The 21,568-nt window shown below is 54.2% G+C and overlaps 52 non-coding genes across 52 annotated transcripts; all 52 read left to right on the top strand.

The window, feature by feature from the left end:
• Positions 1–267: 267 nt before the first annotated feature.
• On the top strand, positions 268–380 carry LOC138614054 (U5 spliceosomal RNA). Its single transcript, XR_011310167.1, has one exon. It is a non-coding gene; the product is annotated as a U5 spliceosomal RNA (small nuclear RNA).
• Positions 381–599: 219 nt separating this feature from the next.
• LOC138613729 (U2 spliceosomal RNA) lies at positions 600–790 on the top strand. Its single transcript, XR_011309861.1, has one exon. It is a non-coding gene; the product is annotated as a U2 spliceosomal RNA (small nuclear RNA).
• A 309-nt stretch (positions 791–1,099) lies between these two features.
• On the top strand, positions 1,100–1,212 carry LOC138614053 (U5 spliceosomal RNA). Its single transcript, XR_011310166.1, has one exon. It is a non-coding gene; the product is annotated as a U5 spliceosomal RNA (small nuclear RNA).
• Positions 1,213–1,427: 215 nt separating this feature from the next.
• On the top strand, positions 1,428–1,618 carry LOC138613731 (U2 spliceosomal RNA). The gene has a single exon (XR_011309863.1). It is a non-coding gene; the product is annotated as a U2 spliceosomal RNA (small nuclear RNA).
• Positions 1,619–1,927: 309 nt separating this feature from the next.
• On the top strand, positions 1,928–2,040 carry LOC138614052 (U5 spliceosomal RNA). Its single transcript, XR_011310165.1, has one exon. It is a non-coding gene; the product is annotated as a U5 spliceosomal RNA (small nuclear RNA).
• Positions 2,041–2,247: 207 nt separating this feature from the next.
• On the top strand, positions 2,248–2,438 carry LOC138613728 (U2 spliceosomal RNA). Its single transcript, XR_011309860.1, has one exon. It is a non-coding gene; the product is annotated as a U2 spliceosomal RNA (small nuclear RNA).
• A 309-nt stretch (positions 2,439–2,747) lies between these two features.
• Positions 2,748–2,860, top strand: LOC138614050 (U5 spliceosomal RNA). The gene has a single exon (XR_011310163.1). It is a non-coding gene; the product is annotated as a U5 spliceosomal RNA (small nuclear RNA).
• Positions 2,861–3,071: 211 nt separating this feature from the next.
• Positions 3,072–3,262, top strand: LOC138613727 (U2 spliceosomal RNA). Its single transcript, XR_011309859.1, has one exon. It is a non-coding gene; the product is annotated as a U2 spliceosomal RNA (small nuclear RNA).
• A 309-nt stretch (positions 3,263–3,571) lies between these two features.
• Positions 3,572–3,684, top strand: LOC138614049 (U5 spliceosomal RNA). The gene has a single exon (XR_011310162.1). It is a non-coding gene; the product is annotated as a U5 spliceosomal RNA (small nuclear RNA).
• Positions 3,685–3,899: 215 nt separating this feature from the next.
• On the top strand, positions 3,900–4,090 carry LOC138613942 (U2 spliceosomal RNA). Its single transcript, XR_011310065.1, has one exon. It is a non-coding gene; the product is annotated as a U2 spliceosomal RNA (small nuclear RNA).
• Positions 4,091–4,399: 309 nt separating this feature from the next.
• LOC138614048 (U5 spliceosomal RNA) lies at positions 4,400–4,512 on the top strand. Its single transcript, XR_011310161.1, has one exon. It is a non-coding gene; the product is annotated as a U5 spliceosomal RNA (small nuclear RNA).
• Positions 4,513–4,731: 219 nt separating this feature from the next.
• Positions 4,732–4,922, top strand: LOC138613726 (U2 spliceosomal RNA). The gene has a single exon (XR_011309858.1). It is a non-coding gene; the product is annotated as a U2 spliceosomal RNA (small nuclear RNA).
• Positions 4,923–5,231: 309 nt separating this feature from the next.
• LOC138613664 (U5 spliceosomal RNA) lies at positions 5,232–5,344 on the top strand. The gene has a single exon (XR_011309799.1). It is a non-coding gene; the product is annotated as a U5 spliceosomal RNA (small nuclear RNA).
• A 203-nt stretch (positions 5,345–5,547) lies between these two features.
• On the top strand, positions 5,548–5,738 carry LOC138613725 (U2 spliceosomal RNA). Its single transcript, XR_011309857.1, has one exon. It is a non-coding gene; the product is annotated as a U2 spliceosomal RNA (small nuclear RNA).
• A 309-nt stretch (positions 5,739–6,047) lies between these two features.
• Positions 6,048–6,160, top strand: LOC138614047 (U5 spliceosomal RNA). The gene has a single exon (XR_011310160.1). It is a non-coding gene; the product is annotated as a U5 spliceosomal RNA (small nuclear RNA).
• A 219-nt stretch (positions 6,161–6,379) lies between these two features.
• Positions 6,380–6,570, top strand: LOC138613724 (U2 spliceosomal RNA). Its single transcript, XR_011309856.1, has one exon. It is a non-coding gene; the product is annotated as a U2 spliceosomal RNA (small nuclear RNA).
• Positions 6,571–6,879: 309 nt separating this feature from the next.
• LOC138614046 (U5 spliceosomal RNA) lies at positions 6,880–6,992 on the top strand. The gene has a single exon (XR_011310159.1). It is a non-coding gene; the product is annotated as a U5 spliceosomal RNA (small nuclear RNA).
• Positions 6,993–7,207: 215 nt separating this feature from the next.
• On the top strand, positions 7,208–7,398 carry LOC138613719 (U2 spliceosomal RNA). The gene has a single exon (XR_011309852.1). It is a non-coding gene; the product is annotated as a U2 spliceosomal RNA (small nuclear RNA).
• Positions 7,399–7,707: 309 nt separating this feature from the next.
• LOC138614044 (U5 spliceosomal RNA) lies at positions 7,708–7,820 on the top strand. Its single transcript, XR_011310157.1, has one exon. It is a non-coding gene; the product is annotated as a U5 spliceosomal RNA (small nuclear RNA).
• Positions 7,821–8,027: 207 nt separating this feature from the next.
• On the top strand, positions 8,028–8,218 carry LOC138613723 (U2 spliceosomal RNA). The gene has a single exon (XR_011309855.1). It is a non-coding gene; the product is annotated as a U2 spliceosomal RNA (small nuclear RNA).
• A 309-nt stretch (positions 8,219–8,527) lies between these two features.
• Positions 8,528–8,640, top strand: LOC138614043 (U5 spliceosomal RNA). Its single transcript, XR_011310156.1, has one exon. It is a non-coding gene; the product is annotated as a U5 spliceosomal RNA (small nuclear RNA).
• A 211-nt stretch (positions 8,641–8,851) lies between these two features.
• On the top strand, positions 8,852–9,042 carry LOC138613722 (U2 spliceosomal RNA). Its single transcript, XR_011309854.1, has one exon. It is a non-coding gene; the product is annotated as a U2 spliceosomal RNA (small nuclear RNA).
• Positions 9,043–9,351: 309 nt separating this feature from the next.
• LOC138614042 (U5 spliceosomal RNA) lies at positions 9,352–9,464 on the top strand. Its single transcript, XR_011310155.1, has one exon. It is a non-coding gene; the product is annotated as a U5 spliceosomal RNA (small nuclear RNA).
• A 203-nt stretch (positions 9,465–9,667) lies between these two features.
• On the top strand, positions 9,668–9,858 carry LOC138613721 (U2 spliceosomal RNA). The gene has a single exon (XR_011309853.1). It is a non-coding gene; the product is annotated as a U2 spliceosomal RNA (small nuclear RNA).
• A 309-nt stretch (positions 9,859–10,167) lies between these two features.
• LOC138614041 (U5 spliceosomal RNA) lies at positions 10,168–10,280 on the top strand. The gene has a single exon (XR_011310154.1). It is a non-coding gene; the product is annotated as a U5 spliceosomal RNA (small nuclear RNA).
• A 215-nt stretch (positions 10,281–10,495) lies between these two features.
• LOC138613718 (U2 spliceosomal RNA) lies at positions 10,496–10,686 on the top strand. Its single transcript, XR_011309851.1, has one exon. It is a non-coding gene; the product is annotated as a U2 spliceosomal RNA (small nuclear RNA).
• Positions 10,687–10,995: 309 nt separating this feature from the next.
• On the top strand, positions 10,996–11,108 carry LOC138614040 (U5 spliceosomal RNA). The gene has a single exon (XR_011310153.1). It is a non-coding gene; the product is annotated as a U5 spliceosomal RNA (small nuclear RNA).
• A 215-nt stretch (positions 11,109–11,323) lies between these two features.
• Positions 11,324–11,514, top strand: LOC138613910 (U2 spliceosomal RNA). The gene has a single exon (XR_011310036.1). It is a non-coding gene; the product is annotated as a U2 spliceosomal RNA (small nuclear RNA).
• A 309-nt stretch (positions 11,515–11,823) lies between these two features.
• Positions 11,824–11,936, top strand: LOC138613663 (U5 spliceosomal RNA). Its single transcript, XR_011309798.1, has one exon. It is a non-coding gene; the product is annotated as a U5 spliceosomal RNA (small nuclear RNA).
• Positions 11,937–12,139: 203 nt separating this feature from the next.
• On the top strand, positions 12,140–12,330 carry LOC138613717 (U2 spliceosomal RNA). The gene has a single exon (XR_011309850.1). It is a non-coding gene; the product is annotated as a U2 spliceosomal RNA (small nuclear RNA).
• Positions 12,331–12,639: 309 nt separating this feature from the next.
• On the top strand, positions 12,640–12,752 carry LOC138613662 (U5 spliceosomal RNA). Its single transcript, XR_011309797.1, has one exon. It is a non-coding gene; the product is annotated as a U5 spliceosomal RNA (small nuclear RNA).
• Positions 12,753–12,967: 215 nt separating this feature from the next.
• Positions 12,968–13,158, top strand: LOC138613716 (U2 spliceosomal RNA). Its single transcript, XR_011309849.1, has one exon. It is a non-coding gene; the product is annotated as a U2 spliceosomal RNA (small nuclear RNA).
• Positions 13,159–13,467: 309 nt separating this feature from the next.
• On the top strand, positions 13,468–13,580 carry LOC138614038 (U5 spliceosomal RNA). The gene has a single exon (XR_011310151.1). It is a non-coding gene; the product is annotated as a U5 spliceosomal RNA (small nuclear RNA).
• Positions 13,581–13,795: 215 nt separating this feature from the next.
• On the top strand, positions 13,796–13,986 carry LOC138613715 (U2 spliceosomal RNA). Its single transcript, XR_011309848.1, has one exon. It is a non-coding gene; the product is annotated as a U2 spliceosomal RNA (small nuclear RNA).
• A 309-nt stretch (positions 13,987–14,295) lies between these two features.
• Positions 14,296–14,408, top strand: LOC138613687 (U5 spliceosomal RNA). Its single transcript, XR_011309821.1, has one exon. It is a non-coding gene; the product is annotated as a U5 spliceosomal RNA (small nuclear RNA).
• A 215-nt stretch (positions 14,409–14,623) lies between these two features.
• LOC138613711 (U2 spliceosomal RNA) lies at positions 14,624–14,814 on the top strand. The gene has a single exon (XR_011309844.1). It is a non-coding gene; the product is annotated as a U2 spliceosomal RNA (small nuclear RNA).
• A 309-nt stretch (positions 14,815–15,123) lies between these two features.
• On the top strand, positions 15,124–15,236 carry LOC138613661 (U5 spliceosomal RNA). Its single transcript, XR_011309796.1, has one exon. It is a non-coding gene; the product is annotated as a U5 spliceosomal RNA (small nuclear RNA).
• A 215-nt stretch (positions 15,237–15,451) lies between these two features.
• On the top strand, positions 15,452–15,642 carry LOC138613956 (U2 spliceosomal RNA). The gene has a single exon (XR_011310079.1). It is a non-coding gene; the product is annotated as a U2 spliceosomal RNA (small nuclear RNA).
• Positions 15,643–15,951: 309 nt separating this feature from the next.
• On the top strand, positions 15,952–16,064 carry LOC138614037 (U5 spliceosomal RNA). Its single transcript, XR_011310150.1, has one exon. It is a non-coding gene; the product is annotated as a U5 spliceosomal RNA (small nuclear RNA).
• A 207-nt stretch (positions 16,065–16,271) lies between these two features.
• On the top strand, positions 16,272–16,462 carry LOC138613699 (U2 spliceosomal RNA). Its single transcript, XR_011309833.1, has one exon. It is a non-coding gene; the product is annotated as a U2 spliceosomal RNA (small nuclear RNA).
• A 309-nt stretch (positions 16,463–16,771) lies between these two features.
• On the top strand, positions 16,772–16,884 carry LOC138614036 (U5 spliceosomal RNA). Its single transcript, XR_011310149.1, has one exon. It is a non-coding gene; the product is annotated as a U5 spliceosomal RNA (small nuclear RNA).
• Positions 16,885–17,087: 203 nt separating this feature from the next.
• LOC138613688 (U2 spliceosomal RNA) lies at positions 17,088–17,278 on the top strand. Its single transcript, XR_011309822.1, has one exon. It is a non-coding gene; the product is annotated as a U2 spliceosomal RNA (small nuclear RNA).
• Positions 17,279–17,587: 309 nt separating this feature from the next.
• Positions 17,588–17,700, top strand: LOC138613660 (U5 spliceosomal RNA). Its single transcript, XR_011309795.1, has one exon. It is a non-coding gene; the product is annotated as a U5 spliceosomal RNA (small nuclear RNA).
• Positions 17,701–17,911: 211 nt separating this feature from the next.
• LOC138613676 (U2 spliceosomal RNA) lies at positions 17,912–18,102 on the top strand. The gene has a single exon (XR_011309811.1). It is a non-coding gene; the product is annotated as a U2 spliceosomal RNA (small nuclear RNA).
• A 309-nt stretch (positions 18,103–18,411) lies between these two features.
• Positions 18,412–18,524, top strand: LOC138614035 (U5 spliceosomal RNA). Its single transcript, XR_011310148.1, has one exon. It is a non-coding gene; the product is annotated as a U5 spliceosomal RNA (small nuclear RNA).
• A 211-nt stretch (positions 18,525–18,735) lies between these two features.
• Positions 18,736–18,926, top strand: LOC138613665 (U2 spliceosomal RNA). Its single transcript, XR_011309800.1, has one exon. It is a non-coding gene; the product is annotated as a U2 spliceosomal RNA (small nuclear RNA).
• A 309-nt stretch (positions 18,927–19,235) lies between these two features.
• LOC138613691 (U5 spliceosomal RNA) lies at positions 19,236–19,348 on the top strand. Its single transcript, XR_011309825.1, has one exon. It is a non-coding gene; the product is annotated as a U5 spliceosomal RNA (small nuclear RNA).
• A 203-nt stretch (positions 19,349–19,551) lies between these two features.
• Positions 19,552–19,742, top strand: LOC138613648 (U2 spliceosomal RNA). The gene has a single exon (XR_011309783.1). It is a non-coding gene; the product is annotated as a U2 spliceosomal RNA (small nuclear RNA).
• A 309-nt stretch (positions 19,743–20,051) lies between these two features.
• Positions 20,052–20,164, top strand: LOC138614034 (U5 spliceosomal RNA). The gene has a single exon (XR_011310147.1). It is a non-coding gene; the product is annotated as a U5 spliceosomal RNA (small nuclear RNA).
• Positions 20,165–20,371: 207 nt separating this feature from the next.
• LOC138613654 (U2 spliceosomal RNA) lies at positions 20,372–20,562 on the top strand. The gene has a single exon (XR_011309789.1). It is a non-coding gene; the product is annotated as a U2 spliceosomal RNA (small nuclear RNA).
• Positions 20,563–20,871: 309 nt separating this feature from the next.
• Positions 20,872–20,984, top strand: LOC138613659 (U5 spliceosomal RNA). Its single transcript, XR_011309794.1, has one exon. It is a non-coding gene; the product is annotated as a U5 spliceosomal RNA (small nuclear RNA).
• Positions 20,985–21,195: 211 nt separating this feature from the next.
• On the top strand, positions 21,196–21,386 carry LOC138613641 (U2 spliceosomal RNA). The gene has a single exon (XR_011309777.1). It is a non-coding gene; the product is annotated as a U2 spliceosomal RNA (small nuclear RNA).
• The last annotated feature ends 182 nt before the right edge of the window (positions 21,387–21,568 follow it).

Below are 21,568 nucleotides of genomic sequence, written 5' to 3'. Positions count from 1 at the left end.
AGTGATTTTGTGCCCCGCAGATCCCCTTTGTTTCTTCCTGGAATGTCACAGAGGGCCTGCAAGACCCTGATACATGTTTCGTAGCCCGCATCTGACAGCCAGGCCTTCATTTCTCTGAATTTTCCGTCGGATAAAGCCTGTGGCAAATGTGGGCAGGGCTGGGGTGGAAGCGGCCCAGTCCGCGACGAGCCAAGTGGTGAGACTCACCGTGAGTGTAGTGGCTGGGGCGACGCCTGTGCTGGGCTGCTCCCGAGGAGAAGCCTGTACCTACTCGGGTTTCTCTTCAAAACGCACAAGTCTTTCGCCTTTTACTAAAGACTTCCGTGGAGAGGAACACTATTGAGTTAAAGCTATTTTTGGCAGGCTTAGCCGTTTGGCCGAGCCTCTGTCTTTTGTGGAAAGCAAGCAAGCAAGCAAGCAAGCAAGCAAGCAACAAAAACTATCCTAGGCATTCGAGGGTCAGGGCCCGGAGCCAAGGTCGGGCGTGGCCGGAATTGCTGGGCAGCAGCCGTCGTTCGTTACGGCCGATAAGAATTTCCGCACCACGACGAGGGAGGGCCGTTCCAGGAGGTGGGCTCGAGCGGCAAACAGTCTGCGGCATCGCTTCTCGGCCTTTTGGCTAAGATCAAGTGTAGTATCTGTTCTTATCAGTTTAATATCTGATATGTCCTCTATACGGGGACGAAATATTAAACGGATTTTTGACACCGGGAGCTGAAAGAGGGGCTTGCTCCGTTCACTCCACGCATCGACCCGGTATTGCAGTGCCACCGGGAACGGTGCAACCTTCTCCTGCCTTGTGCAAAAACAACTCCTCAGTGCAGTGCAGCGCAGTGATTTTGTGCCCCGCAGATCCCCTTTGTTTCTTCCTGGAATGTCACAGAGGGCCTGCAAGACCCTGATACATGTTTCGTAGCCCGCATCTGACAGCCAGGCCTTCATTTCTCTGAATTTTCTGTCGGATAAAGCCTGTGGCAAATGTGGGCAGGGCTGGGGTGGAAGCGGCCCAGTCCGCGACGAGCCAAGTTGTGAGACTCACCGTGAGTGTAGTGGCTGGGGCGACGCCTGTGCTGGGCTGCTCCCGAGGAGAAACCTGTACCTACTCGGGTTTCTCTTCAAAACGCACAAGTCTTTCGCCTTTTACTAAAGACTTCCGTGGAGAGGAACACTATTGAGTTAAAGCTATTTTTGGCAGGCTTAGCCGTTTGGCCGAGCCTCTGTCTTTTGTGGAAAGCAAGCAAGCAAGCAAGCACGCAAGCAACAAAAGCTATCCTAGGCATTCGAGGGTCAGGGCCCGGAGCCAAGGTCGGGTGTGGCCGGAATTGCTGGGCAGCAGCCGTCGTTCGTTACGGCCGATAAGAATTTCCGCACCACGACGAGGGAGGGCCGTTCCAGGAGGTGGGCTCGAGCGGCAAACAGTCTGCGGCATCGCTTCTCGGCCTTTTGGCTAAGATCAAGTGTAGTATCTGTTCTTATCAGTTTAATATCTGATATGTCCTCTATACGGGGACGAAATATTAAACAGATTTTTGACACCGGGAGCTGAAAGAGGGGCTTGCTCCGTTCACTCCACGCATCGACCCGGTATTGCAGTGCCACCGGGAACGGTGCAACCTTCTCCTGCCTTGTGCAAAAACAACTCCTCAGTGCAGTGCAGCGCAGTGATTTTGTGCCCCGCAGATCCCCTTTGTTTCTTCCTGGAATGTCACAGAGGGCCTGCAAGACCCTGATACATGTTTCGTAGCCCGCATCTGACAGCCAGGCCTTCATTTCTCTGAATTTTCCGTCGGATAAAGCCTGTGGCAAATGTGGGCAGGGCTGGGGTGGAAGCGGCCCAGTCCGCGACGAGCCAAGTGGTGAGACTCACCGTGAGTGTAGTGGCTGGGGCGACGCCTGTGCTGGGCTGCTCCCGAGGAGAAGCCTGTACCTACTCGGGTTTCTCTTCAAAACGCACAAGTCTTTCGCCTTTTACTAAAGACTTCCGTGGAGAGGAACACTATTGAGTTAAAGCTATTTTTGGCAGGCTTAGCCGTTTGGCCGAGCCTCTGTCTTTTGTGGAAAGCAAGCAAGCAAGCAAGCAACAAAAACTATCCTAGGCATTCGAGGGTCAGGGCCCGGAGCCAAGGTCGGGCGTGGCCGGAATTGCTGGGCAGCAGCCGTCGTTCGTTACGGCCGATAAGAATTTCCGCACCACGACGAGGGAGGGCCGTTCCAGGAGGTGGGCTCGAGCGGCAAACAGTCTGCGGCATCGCTTCTCGGCCTTTTGGCTAAGATCAAGTGTAGTATCTGTTCTTATCAGTTTAATATCTGATATGTCCTCTATACGGGGACGAAATATTAAACGGATTTTTGACACCGGGAGCTGAAAGAGGGGCTTGCTCCGTTCACTCCACGCATCGACCCGGTATTGCAGTGCCACCGGGAACGGTGCAACCTTCTCCTGCCTTGTGCAAAAACAACTCCTCAGTGCAGTGCAGCGCAGTGATTTTGTGCCCCGCAGATCCCCTTTGTTTCTTCCTGGAATGTCACAGAGGGCCTGCAAGACCCTGATACATGTTTCGTAGCCCGCATCTGACAGCCAGGCCTTCATTTCTCTGAATTTTCCGTCGGATAAAGCCTGTGGCAAATGTGGGCAGGGCTGGGGTGGAAGCGGCCCAGTCCGCGACGAGCCAAGTGGTGAGACTCACCGTGAGTGTAGTGGCTGGGGCGACGCCTGTGCTGGGCTGCTCCCGAGGAGAAGCCTGTACCTACTCGGGTTTCTCTTCAAAACGCACAAGTCTTTCGCCTTTTACTAAAGACTTCCGTGGAGAGGAACACTATTGAGTTAAAGCTATTTTTGGCAGGCTTAGCCGTTTGGCCGAGCCTCTGTCTTTTGTGGAAAGCAAGCAAGCAAGCAAGCAAGCAACAAAAACTATCCTAGGCATTCGAGGGTCAGGGCCCGGAGCCAAGGTCGGGCGTGGCCGGAATTGCTGGGCAGCAGCCGTCGTTCGTTACGGCCGATAAGAATTTCCGCACCACGACGAGGGAGGGCCGTTCCAGGAGGTGGGCTCGAGCGGCAAACAGTCTGCGGCATCGCTTCTCGGCCTTTTGGCTAAGATCAAGTGTAGTATCTGTTCTTATCAGTTTAATATCTGATATGTCCTCTATACGGGGACGAAATATTAAACGGATTTTTGACACCGGGAGCTGAAAGAGGGGCTTGCTCCGTTCACTCCACGCATCGACCCGGTATTGCAGTGCCACCGGGAACGGTGCAACCTTCTCCTGCCTTGTGCAAAAACAACTCCTCAGTGCAGTGCAGCGCAGTGATTTTGTGCCCCGCAGATCCCCTTTGTTTCTTCCTGGAATGTCACAGAGGGCCTGCAAGACCCTGATACATGTTTCGTAGCCCACATCTGACAGCCAGGCCTTCATTTCTCTGAATTTTCCGTCGGATAAAGCCTGTGGCAAATGTGGGCAGGGCTGGGGTGGAAGCGGCCCAGTCCGCGACGAGCCAAGTGGTGAGACTCACCGTGAGTGTAGTGGCTGGGGCGACGCCTGTGCTGGGCTGCTCCCGAGGAGAAGCCTGTACCTACTCGGGTTTCTCTTCAAAACGCACAAGTCTTTCGCCTTTTACTAAAGACTTCCGTGGAGAGGAACACTATTGAGTTAAAGCTATTTTTGGCAGGCTTAGCCGTTTGGCCGAGCCTCTGTCTTTTGTGGAAAGCAAGCAAGCAAGCAAGCAAGCAAGCAACAAAAACTATCCTAGGCATTCGAGGGTCAGGGCCCGGAGCCAAGGTCGGGCGTGGCCGGAATTGCTGGGCAGCAGCCGTCGTTCGTTACGGCCGTTAAGAATTTCCGCACCACGACGAGGGAGGGCCGTTCCAGGAGGTGGGCTCGAGCGGCAAACAGTCTGCGGCATCGCTTCTCGGCCTTTTGGCTAAGATCAAGTGTAGTATCTGTTCTTATCAGTTTTATATCTGATATGTCCTCTATACGGGGACGAAATATTAAACGGATTTTTGACACCGGGAGCTGAAAGAGGGGCTTGCTCCGTTCACTCCACGCATCGACCCGGTATTGCAGTGCCACCGGGAACGGTGCAACCTTCTCCTGCCTTGTGCAAAAACAACTCCTCAGTGCAGTGCAGCGCAGTGATTTTGTGCCCCGCAGATCCCCTTTGTTTCTTCCTGGAATGTCACAGAGGGCCTGCAAGACCCTGATACATGTTTCGTAGCCCGCATCTGACAGCCAGGCCTTCATTTCTCTGAATTTTCCGTCGGATAAAGCCTGTGGCAAATGTGGGCAGGGCTGGGGTGGAAGCGGCCCAGTCCGCGACGAGCCAAGTGGTGAGACTCACCGTGAGTGTAGTGGCTGGGGCGACGCCTGTGCTGGGCTGCTCCCGAGGAGAAGCCTGTACCTACTCGGGTTTCTCTTCAAAACGCACAAGTCTTTCGCCTTTTACTAAAGACTTCCGTGGAGAGGAACACTATTGAGTTAAAGCTATTTTTGGCAGGCTTAGCCGTTTGGCCGAGCCTCTGTCTTTTGTGGAAAGCAAGCAAGCAAGCAAGCAAGCAAGCAAGCAACAAAAACTATCCTAGGCATTCGAGGGTCAGGGCCCGGAGCCAAGGTCGGGCGTGGCCGGAATTGCTGGGCAGCAGCCGTCGTTCGTTACGGCCGATAAGAATTTCCGCACCACGACGAGGGAGGGCCGTTCCAGGAGGTGGGCTCGAGCGGCAAACAGTCTGCGGCATCGCTTCTCGGCCTTTTGGCTAAGATCAAGTGTAGTATCTGTTCTTATCAGTTTAATATCTGATATGTCCTCTATACGGGGACGAAATATTAAACGGATTTTTGACACCGGGAGCTGAAAGAGGGGCTTGCTCCGTTCACTCCACGCATCGACCCGGTATTGCAGTGCCACCGGGAACGGTGCAACCTTCTCCTGCCTTGTGCAAAAACAACTCCTCAGTGCAGTGCAGCGCAGTGATTTTGTGCCCCGCAGATCCCCTTTGTTTCTTCCTGGAATGTCACAGAGGGCCTGCAAGACCCTGATACATGTTTCGTAGCCCGCATCTGACAGCCAGGCCTTCATTTCTCTGAATTTTCCGTCGGATAAAGCCTGTGGCAAATGTGGGCAGGGCTGGGGTGGAAGCGGCCCAGTCCGCGACGAGCCAAGTGGTGAGACTCACCGTGAGTGTAGTGGCTGGGGCGACGCCTGTGCTGGGCTGCTCCCGAGGAGAAGCCTGTACCTACTCGGGTTTCTCTGCAAAACGCACAAGTCTTTCGCCTTTTACTAAAGACTTCCGTGGAGAGGAACACTATTGAGTTAAAGCTATTTTTGGCAGGCTTAGCCGTTTGGCCGAGCCTCTGTCTTTTGTGGAAAGCAAGCAAGCAAGCAACAAAAACTGTCCTAGGCATTCGAGGGTCAGGGCCCGGAGCCAAGGTCGGGCGTGGCTGGAATTGCTGGGCAGCAGCCGTCGTTCGTTACGGCCGATAAGAATTTCCGCACCACGACGAGGGAGGGCCGTTCCAGGAGGTGGGCTCGAGCGGCAAACAGTCTGCGGCATCGCTTCTCGGCCTTTTGGCTAAGATCAAGTGTAGTATCTGTTCTTATCAGTTTAATATCTGATATGTCCTCTATACGGGGACGAAATATTAAACGGATTTTTGACACCGGGAGCTGAAAGAGGGGCTTGCTCCGTTCACTCCACGCATCGACCCGGTATTGCAGTGCCACCGGGAACGGTGCAACCTTCTCCTGCCTTGTGCAAAAACAACTCCTCAGTGCAGTGCAGCGCAGTGATTTTGTGCCCCGCAGATCCCCTTTGTTTCTTCCTGGAATGTCACAGAGGGCCTGCAAGACCCTGATACATGTTTCGTAGCCCGCATCTGACAGCCAGGCCTTCATTTCTCTGAATTTTCCGTCGGATAAAGCCTGTGGCAAATGTGGGCAGGGCTGGGGTGGAAGCGGCCCAGTCCGCGACGAGCCAAGTGGTGAGACTCACCGTGAGTGTAGTGGCTGGGGCGACGCCTGTGCTGGGCTGCTCCCGAGGAGAAGCCTGTACCTACTCGGGTTTCTCTTCAAAACGCACAAGTCTTTCGCCTTTTACTAAAGACTTCCGTGGAGAGGAACACTATTGAGTTAAAGCTATTTTTGGCAGGCTTAGCCGTTTGGCCGAGCCTCTGTCTTTTGTGGAAAGCAAGCAAGCAAGCAAGCAAGCAAGCAAGCAACAAAAACTATCCTAGGCATTCGAGGGTCAGGGCCCGGAGCCAAGGTCGGGCGTGGCCGGAATTGCTGGGCAGCAGCCGTCGTTCGTTACGGCCGATAAGAATTTCCGCACCACGACGAGGGAGGGCCGTTCCAGGAGGTGGGCTCGAGCGGCAAACAGTCTGCGGCATCGCTTCTCGGCCTTTTGGCTAAGATCAAGTGTAGTATCTGTTCTTATCAGTTTAATATCTGATATGTCCTCTATACGGGGACGAAATATTAAACGGATTTTTGACACCGGGAGCTGAAAGAGGGGCTTGCTCCGTTCACTCCACGCATCGACCCGGTATTGCAGTGCCACCGGGAACGGTGCAACCTTCTCCTGCCTTGTGCAAAAACAACTCCTCAGTGCAGTGCAGCGCAGTGATTTTGTGCCCCGCAGATCCCCTTTGTTTCTTCCTGGAATGTCACAGAGGGCCTGCAAGACCCTGATACATGTTTCGTAGCCCGCATCTGACAGCCAGGCCTTCATTTCTCTGAATTTTCTGTCGGATAAAGCCTGTGGCAAATGTGGGCAGGGCTGGGGTGGAAGCGGCCCAGTCCGCGACGAGCCAAGTTGTGAGACTCACCGTGAGTGTAGTGGCTGGGGCGACGCCTGTGCTGGGCTGCTCCCGAGGAGAAGCCTGTACCTACTCGGGTTTCTCTTCAAAACGCACAAGTCTTTCGCCTTTTACTAAAGACTTCCGTGGAGAGGAACACTATTGAGTTAAAGCTATTTTTGGCAGGCTTAGCCGTTTGGCCGAGCCTCTGTCTTTTGTGGAAAGCAAGCAAGCAAGCAAGCACGCAAGCAACAAAAGCTATCCTAGGCATTCGAGGGTCAGGGCCCGGAGCCAAGGTCGGGTGTGGCCGGAATTGCTGGGCAGCAGCCGTCGTTCGTTACGGCCGATAAGAATTTCCGCACCACGACGAGGGAGGGCCGTTCCAGGAGGTGGGCTCGAGCGGCAAACAGTCTGCGGCATCGCTTCTCGGCCTTTTGGCTAAGATCAAGTGTAGTATCTGTTCTTATCAGTTTAATATCTGATATGTCCTCTATACGGGGACGAAATATTAAACAGATTTTTGACACCGGGAGCTGAAAGAGGGGCTTGCTCCGTTCACTCCACGCATCGACCCGGTATTGCAGTGCCACCGGGAACGGTGCAACCTTCTCCTGCCTTGTGCAAAAACAACTCCTCAGTGCAGTGCAGCGCAGTGATTTTGTGCCCCGCAGATCCCCTTTGTTTCTTCCTGGAATGTCACAGAGGGCCTGCAAGACCCTGATACATGTTTCGTAGCCCGCATCTGACAGCCAGGCCTTCATTTCTCTGAATTTTCCGTCGGATAAAGCCTGTGGCAAATGTGGGCAGGGCTGGGGTGGAAGCGGCCCAGTCCGCGACGAGCCAAGTGGTGAGACTCACCGTGAGTGTAGTGGCTGGGGCGACGCCTGTGCTGGGCTGCTCCCGAGGAGAAGCCTGTACCTACTCGGGTTTCTCTTCAAAACGCACAAGTCTTTCGCCTTTTACTAAAGACTTCCGTGGAGAGGAACACTATTGAGTTAAAGCTATTTTTGGCAGGCTTAGCCGTTTGGCCGAGCCTCTGTCTTTTGTGGAAAGCAAGCAAGCAAGCAAGCAACAAAAACTATCCTAGGCATTCGAGGGTCAGGGCCCGGAGCCAAGGTCGGGCGTGGCCGGAATTGCTGGGCAGCAGCCGTCGTTCGTTACGGCCGATAAGAATTTCCGCACCACGACGAGGGAGGGCCGTTCCAGGAGGTGGGCTCGAGCGGCAAACAGTCTGCGGCATCGCTTCTCGGCCTTTTGGCTAAGATCAAGTGTAGTATCTGTTCTTATCAGTTTAATATCTGATATGTCCTCTATACGGGGACGAAATATTAAACGGATTTTTGACACCGGGAGCTGAAAGAGGGGCTTGCTCCGTTCACTCCACGCATCGACCCGGTATTGCAGTGCCACCGGGAACGGTGCAACCTTCTCCTGCCTTGTGCAAAAACAACTCCTCAGTGCAGTGCAGCGCAGTGATTTTGTGCCCCGCAGATCCCCTTTGTTTCTTCCTGGAATGTCACAGAGGGCCTGCAAGACCCTGATACATGTTTCGTAGCCCGCATCTGACAGCCAGGCCTTCATTTCTCTGAATTTTCCGTCGGATAAAGCCTGTGGCAAATGTGGGCAGGGCTGGGGTGGAAGCGGCCCAGTCCGCGACGAGCCAAGTGGTGAGACTCACCGTGAGTGTAGTGGCTGGGGCGACGCCTGTGCTGGGCTGCTCCCGAGGAGAAGCCTGTACCTACTCGGGTTTCTCTTCAAAACGCACAAGTCTTTCGCCTTTTACTAAAGACTTCCGTGGAGAGGAACACTATTGAGTTAAAGCTATTTTTGGCAGGCTTAGCCGTTTGGCCGAGCCTCTGTCTTTTGTGGAAAGCAAGCAAGCAAGCAAGCAAGCAACAAAAACTATCCTAGGCATTCGAGGGTCAGGGCCCGGAGCCAAGGTCGGGCGTGGCCGGAATTGCTGGGCAGCAGCCGTCGTTCGTTACGGCCGATAAGAATTTCCGCACCACGACGAGGGAGGGCCGTTCCAGGAGGTGGGCTCGAGCGGCAAACAGTCTGCGGCATCGCTTCTCGGCCTTTTGGCTAAGATCAAGTGTAGTATCTGTTCTTATCAGTTTAATATCTGATATGTCCTCTATACGGGGACGAAATATTAAACGGATTTTTGACACCGGGAGCTGAAAGAGGGGCTTGCTCCGTTCACTCCACGCATCGACCCGGTATTGCAGTGCCACCGGGAACGGTGCAACCTTCTCCTGCCTTGTGCAAAAACAACTCCTCAGTGCAGTGCAGCGCAGTGATTTTGTGCCCCGCAGATCCCCTTTGTTTCTTCCTGGAATGTCACAGAGGGCCTGCAAGACCCTGATACATGTTTCGTAGCCCACATCTGACAGCCAGGCCTTCATTTCTCTGAATTTTCCGTCGGATAAAGCCTGTGGCAAATGTGGGCAGGGCTGGGGTGGAAGCGGCCCAGTCCGCGACGAGCCAAGTGGTGAGACTCACCGTGAGTGTAGTGGCTGGGGCGACGCCTGTGCTGGGCTGCTCCCGAGGAGAAGCCTGTACCTACTCGGGTTTCTCTTCAAAACGCACAAGTCTTTCGCCTTTTACTAAAGACTTCCGTGGAGAGGAACACTATTGAGTTAAAGCTATTTTTGGCAGGCTTAGCCGTTTGGCCGAGCCTCTGTCTTTTGTGGAAAGCAAGCAAGCAAGCAACAAAAACTATCCTAGGCATTCGAGGGTCAGGGCCCGGAGCCAAGGTCGGGCGTGGCCGGAATTGCTGGGCAGCAGCCGTCGTTCGTTACGGCCGATAAGAATTTCCGCACCACGACGAGGGAGGGCCGTTCCAGGAGGTGGGCTCGAGCAGCAAACAGTCTGCGGCATCGCTTCTCGGCCTTTTGGCTAAGATCAAGTGTAGTATCTGTTCTTATCAGTTTAATATCTGATATGTCCTCTATACGGGGACGAAATATTAAACGGATTTTTGACACCGGGAGCTGAAAGAGGGGCTTGCTCCGTTCACTCCACGCATCGACCCGGTATTGCAGTGCCACCGGGAACGGTGCAACCTTCTCCTGCCTTGTGCAAAAACAACTCCTCAGTGCAGTGCAGCGCAGTGATTTTGTGCCCCGCAGATCCCCTTTGTTTCTTCCTGGAATGTCACAGAGGGCCTGCAAGACCCTGATACATGTTTCGTAGCCCGCATCTGACAGCCAGGCCTTCATTTCTCTGAATTTTCCGTCGGATAAAGCCTGTGGCAAATGTGGGCAGGGCTGGGGTGGAAGCGGCCCAGTCCGCGACGAGCCAAGTGGTGAGACTCACCGTGAGTGTAGTGGCTGGGGCGACGCCTGTGCTGGGCTGCTCCCGAGGAGAAGCCTGTACCTACTCGGGTTTCTCTTCAAAACGCACAAGTCTTTCGCCTTTTACTAAAGACTTCCGTGGAGAGGAACACTATTGAGTTAAAGCTATTTTTGGCAGGCTTAGCCGTTTGGCCGAGCCTCTGTCTTTTGTGGAAAGCAAGCAAGCAAGCAAGCAAGCAAGCAACAAAAACTATCCTAGGCATTCGAGGGTCAGGGCCCGGAGCCAAGGTCGGGCGTGGCCGGAATTGCTGGGCAGCAGCCGTCGTTCGTTACGGCCGTTAAGAATTTCCGCACCACGACGAGGGAGGGCCGTTCCAGGAGGTGGGCTCGAGCGGCAAACAGTCTGCGGCATCGCTTCTCGGCCTTTTGGCTAAGATCAAGTGTAGTATCTGTTCTTATCAGTTTAATATCTGATATGTCCTCTATACGGGGACGAAATATTAAACGGATTTTTGACACCGGGAGCTGAAAGAGGGGCTTGCTCCGTTCACTCCACGCATCGACCCGGTATTGCAGTGCCACCGGGAACGGTGCAACCTTCTCCTGCCTTGTGCAAAAACAACTCCTCAGTGCAGTGCAGCGCAGTGATTTTGTGCCCCGCAGATCCCCTTTGTTTCTTCCTGGAATGTCACAGAGGGCCTGCAAGACCCTGATACATGTTTCGTAGCCCGCATCTGACAGCCAGGCCTTCATTTCTCTGAATTTTCCGTCGGATAAAGCCTGTGGCAAATGTGGGCAGGGCTGGGGTGGAAGCGGCCCAGTCCGCGACGAGCCAAGTGGTGAGACTCACCGTGAGTGTAGTGGCTGGGGCGACGCCTGTGCTGGGCTGCTCCCGAGGAGAAGCCTGTACCTACTCGGGTTTCTCTTCAAAACGCACAAGTCTTTCGCCTTTTACTAAAGACTTCCGTGGAGAGGAACACTATTGAGTTAAAGCTATTTTTGGCAGGCTTAGCCGTTTGGCCGAGCCTCTGTCTTTTGTGGAAAGCAAGCAAGCAAGCAAGCAAGCAAGCAACAAAAACTATCCTAGGCATTCGAGGGTCAGGGCCCGGAGCCAAGGTCGGGCGTGGCCGGAATTGCTGGGCAGCAGCCGTCGTTCGTTACGGCCGTTAAGAATTTCCGCACCACGACGAGGGAGGGCCGTTCCAGGAGGTGGGCTCGAGCGGCAAACAGTCTGCGGCATCGCTTCTCGGCCTTTTGGCTAAGATCAAGTGTAGTATCTGTTCTTATCAGTTTAATATCTGATATGTCCTCTATACGGGGACGAAATATTAAACGGATTTTTGACACCGGGAGCTGAAAGAGGGGCTTGCTCCGTTCACTCCACGCATCGACCCGGTATTGCAGTGCCACCGGGAACGGTGCAACCTTATCCTGCCTTGTGCAAAAACAACTCCTCAGTGCAGTGCAGCGCAGTGATTTTGTGCCCCGCAGATCCCCTTTGTTTCTTCCTGGAATGTCACAGAGGGCCTGCAAGACCCTGATACATGTTTCGTAGCCCGCATCTGACAGCCAGGCCTTCATTTCTCTGAATTTTCCGTCGGATAAAGCCTGTGGCAAATGTGGGCAGGGCTGGGGTGGAAGCGGCCCAGTCCGCGACGAGCCAAGTGGTGAGACTCACCGTGAGTGTAGTGGCTGGGGCGACGCCTGTGCTGGGCTGCTCCCGAGGAGAAGCCTGTACCTACTCGGGTTTCTCTGCAAAACGCACAAGTCTTTCGCCTTTTACTAAAGACTTCCGTGGAGAGGAACACTATTGAGTTAAAGCTATTTTTGGCAGGCTTAGCCGTTTGGCCGAGCCTCTGTCTTTTGTGGAAAGCAAGCAAGCAAGCAACAAAAACTGTCCTAGGCATTCGAGGGTCAGGGCCCGGAGCCAAGGTCGGGCGTGGCCGGAATTGCTGGGCAGCAGCCGTCGTTCGTTACGGCCGATAAGAATTTCCGCACCACGACGAGGGAGGGCCGTTCCAGGAGGTGGGCTCGAGCGGCAAACAGTCTGCGGCATCGCTTCTCGGCCTTTTGGCTAAGATCAAGTGTAGTATCTGTTCTTATCAGTTTAATATCTGATATGTCCTCTATACGGGGACGAAATATTAAACGGATTTTTGACACCGGGAGCTGAAAGAGGGGCTTGCTCCGTTCACTCCACGCATCGACCCGGTATTGCAGTGCCACCGGGAACGGTGCAACCTTCTCCTGCCTTGTGCAAAAACAACTCCTCAGTGCAGTGCAGCGCAGTGATTTTGTGCCCCGCAGATCCCCTTTGTTTCTTCCTGGAATGTCACAGAGGGCCTGCAAGACCCTGATACATGTTTCGTAGCCCGCATCTGACAGCCAGGCCTTCATTTCTCTGAATTTTCCGTCGGATAAAGCCTGTGGCAAATGTGGGCAGGGCTGGGGTGGAAGCGGCCCAGTCCGCGACGAGCCAAGTGGTGAGACTCACCCAGAGTGTAGTGGCTGGGGCGACGCCTGTGCTGGGCTGCTCCCGAGGAGAAGCCTGTACCTACTCGGGTTTCTCTGCAAAACGCACAAGTCTTTCGCCTTTTACTAAAGACTTCCGTGGAGAGGAACACTATTGAGTTAAAGCTATTTTTGGCAGGCTTAGCCGTTTGGCCGAGCCTCTGTCTTTTGTGGAAAGCAAGCAAGCAAGCAAGCAAGCAAGCAACAAAAACTATCCTAGGCATTCGAGGGTCAGGGCCCGGAGCCAAGGTCGGGCGTGGCCGGAATTGCTGGGCAGCAGCCGTCGTTCGTTACGGCCGATAAGAATTTCCGCACCACGACGAGGGAGGGCCGTTCCAGGAGGTGGGCTCGAGCGGCAAACAGTCTGCGGCATCGCTTCTCGGCCTTTTGGCTAAGATCAAGTGTAGTATCTGTTCTTATCAGTTTAATATCTGATATGTCCTCTATACGGGGACGAAATATTAAACGGATTTTTGACACCGGGAGCTGAAAGAGGGGCTTGCTCCGTTCACTCCACGCATCGACCCGGTATTGCAGTGCCACCGGGAACGGTGCAACCTTCTCCTGCCTTGTGCAAAAACAACTCCTCAGTGCAGTGCAGCGCAGTGATTTTGTGCCCCGCAGATCCCCTTTGTTTCTTCCTGGAATGTCACAGAGGGCCTGCAAGACCCTGATACATGTTTCGTAGCCCGCATCTGACAGCCAGGCCTTCATTTCTCTGAATTTTCTGTCGGATAAAGCCTGTGGCAAATGTGGGCAGGGCTGGGGTGGAAGCGGCCCAGTCCGCGACGAGCCAAGTTGTGAGACTCACCGTGAGTGTAGTGGCTGGGGCGACGCCTGTGCTGGGCTGCTCCCGAGGAGAAGCCTGTACCTACTCGGGTTTCTCTTCAAAACGCACAAGTCTTTCGCCTTTTACTAAAGACTTCCGTGGAGAGGAACACTATTGAGTTAAAGCTATTTTTGGCAGGCTTAGCCGTTTGGCCGAGCCTCTGTCTTTTGTGGAAAGCAAGCAAGCAAGCAAGCAAGCAAGCAACAAAAGCTATCCTAGGCATTCGAGGGTCAGGGCCCGGAGCCAAGGTCGGGTGTGGCCGGAATTGCTGGGCAGCAGCCGTCGTTCGTTACGGCCGATAAGAATTTCCGCACCACGACGAGGGAGGGCCGTTCCAGGAGGTGGGCTCGAGCGGCAAACAGTCTGCGGCATCGCTTCTCGGCCTTTTGGCTAAGATCAAGTGTAGTATCTGTTCTTATCAGTTTAATATCTGATATGTCCTCTATACGGGGACGAAATATTAAACGGATTTTTGACACCGGGAGCTGAAAGAGGGGCTTGCTCCGTTCACTCCACGCATCGACCCGGTATTGCAGTGCCACCGGGAACGGTGCAACCTTCTCCTGCCTTGTGCAAAAACAACTCCTCAGTGCAGTGCAGCGCAGTGATTTTGTGCCCCGCAGATCCCCTTTGTTTCTTCCTGGAATGTCACAGAGGGCCTGCAAGACCCTGATACATGTTTCGTAGCCCGCATCTGACAGCCAGGCCTTCATTTCTCTGAATTTTCCGTCGGATAAAGCCTGTGGCAAATGTGGGCAGGGCTGGGGTGGAAGCGGCCCAGTCCGCGACGAGCCAAGTGGTGAGACTCACCGTGAGTGTAGTGGCTGGGGCGACGCCTGTGCTGGGCTGCTCCCGAGGAGAAGCCTGTACCTACTCGGGTTTCTCTTCAAAACGCACAAGTCTTTCGCCTTTTACTGAAGACTTCCGTGGAGAGGAACACTATTGAGTTAAAGCTATTTTTGGCAGGCTTAGCCGTTTGGCCGAGCCTCTGTCTTTTGTGGAAAGCAAGCAAGCAAGCAAGCAAGCAAGCAACAAAAACTATCCTAGGCATTCGAGGGTCAGGGCCCGGAGCCAAGGTCGGGCGTGGCCGGAATTGCTGGGCAGCAGCCGTCGTTCGTTACGGCCGATAAGAATTTCCGCACCACGACGAGGGAGGGCCGTTCCAGGAGGTGGGCTCGAGCGGCAAACAGTCTGCGGCATCGCTTCTCGGCCTTTTGGCTAAGATCAAGTGTAGTATCTGTTCTTATCAGTTTAATATCTGATATGTCCTCTATACGGGGACGAAATATTAAACGGATTTTTGACACCGGGAGCTGAAAGAGGGGCTTGCTCCGTTCACTCCACGCATCGACCCGGTATTGCAGTGCCACCGGGAACGGTGCAACCTTCTCCTGCCTTGTGCAAAAACAACTCCTCAGTGCAGTGCAGCGCAGTGATTTTGTGCCCCGCAGATCCCCTTTGTTTCTTCCTGGAATGTCACAGAGGGCCTGCAAGACCCTGATACATGTTTCGTAGCCCGCATCTGACAGCCAGGCCTTCATTTCTCTGAATTTTCCGTCGGATAAAGCCTGTGGCAAATGTGGGCAGGGCTGGGGTGGAAGCGGCCCAGTCCGCGACGAGCCAAGTGGTGAGACTCACCGTGAGTGTAGTGGCTGGGGCGACGCCTGTGCTGGGCTGCTCCCGAGGAGAAGCCTGTACCTACTCGGGTTTCTCTGCAAAACGCACAAGTCTTTCGCCTTTTACTAAAGACTTCCGTGGAGAGGAACACTATTGAGTTAAAGCTATTTTTGGCAGGCTTAGCCGTTTGGCCGAGCCTCTGTCTTTTGTGGAAAGCAAGCAAGCAAGCAAGCAAGCAAGCAACAAAAACTATCCTAGGCATTCGAGGGTCAGGGCCCGGAGCCAAGGTCGGGCGTGGCCGGAATTGCTGGGCAGCAGCCGTCGTTCGTTACGGCCGATAAGAATTTCCGCACCACGACGAGGGAGGGCCGTTCCAGGAGGTGGGCTCGAGCGGCAAACAGTCTGCGGCATCGCTTCTCGGCCTTTTGGCTAAGATCAAGTGTAGTATCTTTTCTCATCAGTTTAATATCTGATATGTCCTCTATACGGGGACGAAATATTAAACAGATTTTTGACACCGGGAGCTGAAAGAGGGGCTTGCTCCGTTCACTCCACGCATCGACCCGGTATTGCAGTGCCACCGGGAACGGTGCAACCTTCTCCTGCCTTGTGCAAAAACAACTCCTCAGTGCAGTGCAGCGCAGTGATTTTGTGCCCCGCAGATCCCCTTTGTTTCTTCCTGGAATGTCACAGAGGGCCTGCAAGACCCTGATACATGTTTCGTAGCCCGCATCTGACAGCCAGGCCTTCATTTCTCTGAATTTTCCGTCGGATAAAGCCTGTGGCAAATGTGGGCAGGGCTGGGGTGGAAGCGGCCCAGTCCGCGACGAGCCAAGTGGTGAGACTCACCGTGAGTGTAGTGGCTGGGGCGACGCCTGTGCTGGGCTGCTCCCGAGGAGAAGCCTGTACCTACTCGGGTTTCTCTTCAAAACGCACAAGTCTTTCGCCTTTTACTAAAGACTTCCGTGGAGAGGAACACTATTGAGTTAAAGCTATTTTTGGCAGGCTTAGCCGTTTGGCCGAGCCTCTGTCTTTTGTGGAAAGCAAGCAAGCAAGCAAGCAACAAAAACTATCCTAGGCATTCGAGGGTCAGGGCCCGGAGCCAAGGTCGGGCGTGGCCGGAATTGCTGGGCAGCAGCCGTCGTTCGTTACGGCCGATAAGAATTTCCGCACCACGACGAGGGAGGGCCGTTCCAGGAGGTGGGCTCGAGCGGCAAACAGTCTGCGGCATCGCTTCTCGGCCTTTTGGCTAAGATCAAGTGTAGTATCTGTTCTTATCAGTTTAATATCTGATATGTCCTCTATACGGGGACGAAATATTAAACGGATTTTTGACACCGGGAGCTGAAAGAGGGGCTTGCTCCGTTCACTCCACGCATCGACCCGGTATTGCAGTGCCACCGGGAACGGTGCAACCTTCTCCTGCCTTGTGCAAAAACAACTCCTCAGTGCAGTGCAGCGCAGTGATTTTGTGCCCCGCAGATCCCCTTTGTTTCTTCCTGGAATGTCACAGAGGGCCTGCAAGACCCTGATACATGTTTCGTAGCCCACATCTGACAGCCAGGCCTTCATTTCTCTGAATTTTCCGTCGGATAAAGCCTGTGGCAAATGTGGGCAGGGCTGGGGTGGAAGCGGCCCAGTCCGCGACGAGCCAAGTGGTGAGACTCACCGTGAGTGTAGTGGCTGGGGCGACGCCTGTGCTGGGCTGCTCCCGAGGAGAAGCCTGTACCTACTCGGGTTTCTCTTCAAAACGCACAAGTCTTTCGCCTTTTACTAAAGACTTCCGTGGAGAGGAACACTATTGAGTTAAAGCTATTTTTGGCAGGCTTAGCCGTTTGGCCGAGCCTCTGTCTTTTGTGGAAAGCAAGCAAGCAAGCAACAAAAACTATCCTAGGCATTCGAGGGTCAGGGCCCGGAGCCAAGGTCGGGCGTGGCCGGAATTGCTGGGCAGCAGCCGTCGTTCGTTACGGCCGATAAGAATTTCCGCACCACGACGAGGGAGGGCCGTTCCAGGAGGTGGGCTCGAGCGGCAAACAGTCTGCGGCATCGCTTCTCGGCCTTTTGGCTAAGATCAAGTGTAGTATCTGTTCTTATCAGTTTAATATCTGATATGTCCTCTATACGGGGACGAAATATTAAACGGATTTTTGACACCGGGAGCTGAAAGAGGGGCTTGCTCCGTTCACTCCACGCATCGACCCGGTATTGCAGTGCCACCGGGAACGGTGCAACCTTCTCCTGCCTTGTGCAAAAACAACTCCTCAGTGCAGTGCAGCGCAGTGATTTTGTGCCCCGCAGATCCCCTTTGTTTCTTCCTGGAATGTCACAGAGGGCCTGCAAGACCCTGATACATGTTTCGTAGCCCGCATCTGACAGCCAGGCCTTCATTTCTCTGAATTTTCCGTCGGATAAAGCCTGTGGCAAATGTGGGCAGGGCTGGGGTGGAAGCGGCCCAGTCCGCGACGAGCCAAGTGGTGAGACTCACCGTGAGTGTAGTGGCTGGGGCGACGCCTGTGCTGGGCTGCTCCCGAGGAGAAGCCTGTACCTACTCGGGTTTCTCTGCAAAACGCACAAGTCTTTCGCCTTTTACTAAAGACTTCCGTGGAGAGGAACACTATTGAGTTAAAGCTATTTTTGGCAGGCTTAGCCGTTTGGCCGAGCCTCTGTCTTTTGTGGAAAGCAAGCAAGCAAGCAAGCAAGCAACAAAAACTATCCTAGGCATTCGAGGGTCAGGGCCCGGAGCCAAGGTCGGGCGTGGCCGGAATTGCTGGGCAGCAGCCGTCGTTCGTTACGGCCGATAAGAATTTCCGCACCACGACGAGGGAGGGCCGTTCCAGGAGGTGGGCTCGAGCGGCAAACAGTCTGCGGCATCGCTTCTCGGCCTTTTGGCTAAGATCAAGTGTAGTATCTGTTCTTATCAGTTTAATATCTGATATGTCCTCTATACGGGGACGAAATATTAAACGGATTTTTGACACCGGGAGCTGAAAGAGGGGCTTGCTCCGTTCACTCCACGCATCGACCCGGTATTGCAGTGCCACCGGGAACGGTGCAACCTTCTCCTGCCTTGTGCAAAAACAACTCCTCAGTGCAGTGCAGCGCAGTGATTTTGTGCCCCGCAGATCCCCTTTGTTTCTTCCTGGAATGTCACAGAGGGCCTGCAAGACCCTGATACATGTTTCGTAGCCCACATCTGACAGCCAGGCCTTCATTTCTCTGAATTTTCCGTCGGATAAAGCCTGTGGCAAATGTGGGCAGGGCTGGGGTGGAAGCGGCCCAGTCCGCGACGAGCCAAGTGGTGAGACTCACCGTGAGTGTAGTGGCTGGGGCGACGCCTGTGCTGGGCTGCTCCCGAGGAGAAGCCTGTACCTACTCGGGTTTCTCTTCAAAACGCACAAGTCTTTCGCCTTTTACTAAAGACTTCCGTGGAGAGGAACACTATTGAGTTAAAGCTATTTTTGGCAGGCTTAGCCGTTTGGCCGAGCCTCTGTCTTTTGTGGAAAGCAAGCAAGCAAGCAAGCAAGCAACAAAAACTATCCTAGGCATTCGAGGGTCAGGGCCCGGAGCCAAGGTCGGGCGTGGCCGGAATTGCTGGGCAGCAGCCGTCGTTCGTTACGGCCGATAAGAATTTCCGCACCACGACGAGGGAGGGCCGTTCCAGGAGGTGGGCTCGAGCGGCAAACAGTCTGCGGCATCGCTTCTCGGCCTTTTGGCTAAGATCAAGTGTAGTATCTGTTCTTATCAGTTTAATATCTGATATGTCCTCTATACGGGGACGAAATATTAAACGGATTTTTGACACCGGGAGCTGAAAGAGGGGCTTGCTCCGTTCACTCCACGCATCGACCCGGTATTGCAGTGCCACCGGGAACGGTGCAACCTTCTCCTGCCTTGTGCAAAAACAACTCCTCAGTGCAGTGCAGCGCAGTGATTTTGTGCCCCGCAGATCCCCTTTGTTTCTTCCTGGAATGTCACAGAGGGCCTGCAAGACCCTGATACATGTTTCGTAGCCCGCATCTGACAGCCAGGCCTTCATTTCTCTGAATTTTCCGTCGGATAAAGCCTGTGGCAAATGTGGGCAGGGCTGGGGTGGAAGCGGCCCAGTCCGCGACGAGCCAAGTGGTGAGACTCACCGTGAGTGTAGTGGCTGGGGCGACGCCTGTGCTGGGCTGCTCCCGAGGAGAAGCCTGTACCTACTCGGGTTTCTCTGCAAAATGCACAAGTCTTTCGCCTTTTACTAAAGACTTCCGTGGAGAGGAACACTATTGAGTTAAAGCTATTTTTGGCAGGCTTAGCCGTTTGGCCGAGCCTCTGTCTTTTGTGGAAAGCAAGCAAGCAAGCAACAAAAACTATCCTAGGCATTCGAGGGTCAGGGCCCGGAGCCAAGGTCGGGCGTGGCCGGAATTGCTGGGCAGCAGCCGTCGTTCGTTACGGCCGATAAGAATTTCCGCACCACGACGAGGGAGGGCCGTTCCAGGAGGTGGGCTCGAGCGGCAAACAGTCTGCGGCATCGCTTCTCGGCCTTTTGGCTAAGATCAAGTGTAGTATCTGTTCTTATCAGTTTAATATCTGATATGTCCTCTATACGGGGACGAAATATTAAACAGATTTTTGACACCGGGAGCTGAAAGAGGGGCTTGCTCCGTTCACTCCACGCATCGACCCGGTATTGCAGTGCCACCGGGAACGGTGCAACCTTCTCCTGCCTTGTGCAAAAACAACTCCTCAGTGCAGTGCAGCGCAGTGATTTTGTGCCCCGCAGATCCCCTTTGTTTCTTCCTGGAATGTCACAGAGGGCCTGCAAGACCCTGATACATGTTTCGTAGCCCGCATCTGACAGCCAGGCCTTCATTTCTCTGAATTTTCCGTCGGATAAAGCCTGTGGCAAATGTGGGCAGGGCTGGGGTGGAAGCGGCCCAGTCCGCGACGAGCCAAGTGGTGAGACTCACCGTGAGTGTAGTGGCTGGGGCGACGCCTGTGCTGGGCTGCTCCCGAGGAGAAGCCTGTACCTACTCGGGTTTCTCTTCAAAACGCACAAGTCTTTCGCCTTTTACTAAAGACTTCCGTGGAGAGGAACACTATTGAGTTAAAGCTATTTTTGGCAGGCTTAGCCGTTTGGCCGAGCCTCTGTCTTTTGTGGAAAGCAAGCAAGCAAGCAAGCAACAAAAACTATCCTAGGCATTCGAGGGTCAGGGCCCGGAGCCAAGGTCGGGCGTGGCCGGAATTGCTGGGCAGCAGCCGTCGTTCGTTACGGCCGATAAGAATTTCCGCACCACGACGAGGGAGGGCCGTTCCAGGAGGTGGGCTCGAGCGGCAAACAGTCTGCGGCATCGCTTCTCGGCCTTTTGGCTAAGATCAAGTGTAGTATCTGTTCTTATCAGTTTAATATCTGATATGTCCTCTATACGGGGACGAAATATTAAACGGATTTTTGACACCGGGAGCTGAAAGAGGGGCTTGCTCCGTTCACTCCACGCATCGACCCGGTATTGCAGTGCCACCGGGAACGGTGCAACCTTCTCCTGCCTTGTGCAAAAACAACTCCTCAGTGCAGTGCAGCGCAGTGATTTTGTGCCCCGCAGATCCCCTTTGTTTCTTCCTGGAATGTCACAGAGGGCCTGCAAGACCCTGATACATGTTTCGTAGCCCGCATCTGACAGCCAGGCCTTCATTTCTCTGAATTTTCCGTCGGATAAAGCCTGTGGCAAATGTGGGCAGGGCTGGGGTGGAAGCGGCCCAGTCCGCGACGAGCCAAGTGGTGAGACTCACCGTGAGTGTAGTGGCTGGGGCGACGCCTGTGCTGGGCTGCTCCCGAGGAGAAGCCTGTACCTACTCGGGTTTCTCTGCAAAACGCACAAGTCTTTCGCCTTTTACTAAAGACTTCCGTGGAGAGGAACACTATTGAGTTAAAGCTATTTTTGGCAGGCTTAGCCGTTTGGCCGAGCCTCTGTCTTTTGTGGAAAGCAAGCAAGCAAGCAAGCAAGCAACAAAAACTATCCTAGGCATTCGAGGGTCAGGGCCCGGAGCCAAGGTCGGGCGTGGCCGGAATTGCTGGGCAGCAGCCGTCGTTCGTTACGGCCGATAAGAATTTCCGCACCACGACGAGGGAGGGCCGTTCCAGGAGGTGGGCTCGAGCGGCAAACAGTCTGCGGCATCGCTTCTCGGCCTTTTGGCTAAGATCAAGTGTAGTATCTGTTCTTATCAGTTTAATATCTGATATGTCCTCTATACGGGGACGAAATATTAAACGGATTTTTGACACCGGGAGCTGAAAGAGGGGCTTGCTCCGTTCACTCCACGCATCGACCCGGTATTGCAGTGCCACCGGGAACGGTGCAACCTTCTCCTGCCTTGTGCAAAAACAACTCCTCAGTGCAGTGCAGCGCAGTGATTTTGTGCCCCGCAGATCCCCTTTGTTTCTTCCTGGAATGTCACAGAGGGCCTGCAAGACCCTGATACATGTTTCGTAGCCCGCATCTGACAGCCAGGCCTTCATTTCTCTGAATTTTCCGTCGGATAAAGCCTG

Source organism: Semicossyphus pulcher, unplaced genomic scaffold (assembly GCF_022749685.1).
Source record: "Semicossyphus pulcher isolate SPU_LCO1_2020_fin unplaced genomic scaffold, fSemPul1.0.p SCAF_8, whole genome shotgun sequence".
Taxonomy (NCBI): Eukaryota; Metazoa; Chordata; class Actinopteri; order Labriformes; family Labridae; genus Semicossyphus; species Semicossyphus pulcher.
This window is presented reverse-complemented; position numbering and strand designations above follow the sequence as displayed.